Below are 2,824 nucleotides of genomic sequence, written 5' to 3'. Positions count from 1 at the left end.
TCTCATTTTGAAATCTGTACTACATTCTATATATCAACTTTATATCATGTTAAAATTTGATTTCACTATTATCATGCAAGTACCACATATATAAATATAAGCAACTAAAATATAAAAAGGCAAAACATTAATCTGAACACTTTTCTATACAGTACTGTATCTCATAGCATCCTTAATTAAAAATACAAAAATAAAACTATATATTATCCTCATAAAAATAGGGTTTTTAGCTAAGGGGCAGCCTAATTTTTACAATTTTGGATCTTAAATTATTTAGAAGCTATTATAAATAGTATCGCTTTGTAGACTCACTCTAGTTCAAAGTTAGAGTTTTATTTCATAACAAGTTTCATATGATTTTTATGCAGATTTTACACCTAAAGTGCCATGTAGAAATTGCACAAAATGTTTTCATTTGTTCCTCTTGGTAACACTACGGTTATCCAATTATCCAAACTTAACGTGTGTGCCCGATGTTAACAGAAATGTAACAAGAGCTCACAGCCTGGTTGCAACTTCTCCAACAATTCACAAGTATAAACAATTCAAAAGTAGACCACTGAGCCTGTAGGTGGTTTTTGAAAATGCCAGGAAAAACGACAACAACTTTATGATTTACACATATAGTTTCTTTCAAAGGTCACCTGATCTAGTATTAGAATTTTAAATAGCACAGTTATTTGTTTTTCTTATACACAATATGCTTTCATCTTTACATGAGCAGTTGAGTAAGAGAGCATGTATTATATAAAAGACAGGTAGAGAGCACTGATTGCTTTCAAAAGGCATGGCCAGTGCAGAGCTGAGTGTGGAGAGAAGAAAACTTAGCACAATGAAATACTTTACATCTGTTAAGAGAGTTATGTGAGAAGAAACTGTGCACAGTGAACTAGCAAACTTCCAGTTCATCATGTCAGGCGTTTGGAAGTCACCACTTGTCCTAACAACAAGTAAAAAGCTAAACAGACTGAAAAACTGACACTTCTTCTTGGATTTATAAGAGAGAGAAGGACAAAGAACAAACCACTGCCCCCAAGTTTAGAGAGAGAGGTGAATACAAGAAGTCAAGTCTTATCTGTGCAGAGAGAGACACAGGAGTGGACACTGATGGGGAAATGAGCAGGAGAAGTACAGAAGTTTTGAGAAAGTCTTTGTGGATGGCAGGTCCGCACCAGCCACTTATCCTGGTGCACTTGATTTCAAGGTTGAATGTGGGTGACAGCAAGAGGTGCAAGGATGCCATGAGGGCAGAGGGGTCGGCCTTCAATCTAGGCCGATGTAGCCTTTGAGAATTATAAAAAAAACTGAGAAGTGCAGTTGTATGTATAAGTTTGTGTTATACTATATGCCATCACAGGGCTACAGTTTCCTAACTTAAAAAAAAAAAAAAATTTAAAAAATATATTTATATTGGCAAATAGTTACTAAACTTCAAAAAGAAGTTCTCTCTGCTCACTATCCTGGGAAACTGACCTTAATAAACTATATACATATCTTTATTTGGCTATAGCTTCTGGTTTGATTAACAATAAACCTGATAAGAGATTAGAGCAAGGGAGTAGGGGTGAATGCAAGGTGCACGTTATTTTTCCCCAGAAGGATCACCATGCTTTGGCTGTGTCCCTCATCTGAAGGTTACTATTCCTCTCCAGCCCTTTCTACATGGTTCTCCCTTTTGGAGTTTGGTAACAACTCTTTCCTCTCTTTGGGAGAATTAAATCTGTGTTAATGTTAATCTCTGAGCCACTTCATTACCCTTTGTGTTTTCTCTATGCCCCTACTACTTTTCTAAATACTCTCCTTTACTGTTTCCTCTTCAAGTTATACTAATTTGAAAGAGCCAACAATTTCCAGCTGGAAAACTGACTAATGTAAGAATATATTTTTCAAGAAAATCATACTAATTTGTTGTGTATACTGTAAAAATATTGTATAATAATATTAGGTGATCAATTCTCTGAGCATGTGAAAATGATATATTCAAATTTCATTATTTTTAAATATAATCTTTATTTCCCCCTTAAGCACATATGATTCAATCCTTTCTTTACTTTTTGTACTGAGTCACCAGTGGTTAGATACATATAGGTGAATATATACTAAGAACTTAAACTACATTGATAATAGTAAAAACTTAAAATAAAGAAAAATGTTAATAATTTAGGAGAAAGAACATACGGTAATCAAATGTTATTTTAACATGGTGAAATAAAAATATTTCCCACTTGAATTATTTTTCCCTTAAACTTACTCCCTTTCTTATTAATACCATCAGTCAAATAACCAGAACTGGAAAAAGTGTGTGAATCCAGAGACATTCATCTTGTTCCACTCTGAATGAATTGGGCCAGGCTCTCACTATCTCCCAAATGAAATATTGCAACATTAATCTTGATTATTTCCCTGTCATGTGGTAGCTGTTTAAATTAAATAAATGTTGAAATTAGTGAACTGATTATTTTCATATAGCCCCTGTGGAAGATATTATTTGATCTGTGACTAGAAGAAGGTGAGATATTTATACTTATGGATTTAGGGAGCATGAAGTAACAGCCAGTGAAACAGCCCTAAGGTGGCAAAGCAGCTGGCATACTGAAGGAAGGAGCACAACATGCGAGGGGATTTGAGTAAATAAGGGAGACAGTGGTAGACGAGGAGATCAGATGGTGTAGCCTACCATGTAAGGGCACAACACGTACATGTACTGCTTCTACTAACATTCTACTGGCTATGAATGATTTACACACTTACAGATATCCGCAAAAGAGACTAAAAACAGGCTATTGTAGTCTATCTAAATGGCCATTTACCAACATAAAATGCT

The sequence above is a fragment of the Pteropus vampyrus genome, unplaced genomic scaffold (genome assembly GCF_000151845.1).
Source record: "Pteropus vampyrus isolate Shadow unplaced genomic scaffold, Pvam_2.0 Scaffold21, whole genome shotgun sequence".
In the NCBI taxonomy this organism is placed as follows: Eukaryota; Metazoa; Chordata; class Mammalia; order Chiroptera; family Pteropodidae; genus Pteropus; species Pteropus vampyrus.
Note: the sequence above shows the minus strand (reverse complement) of the source record.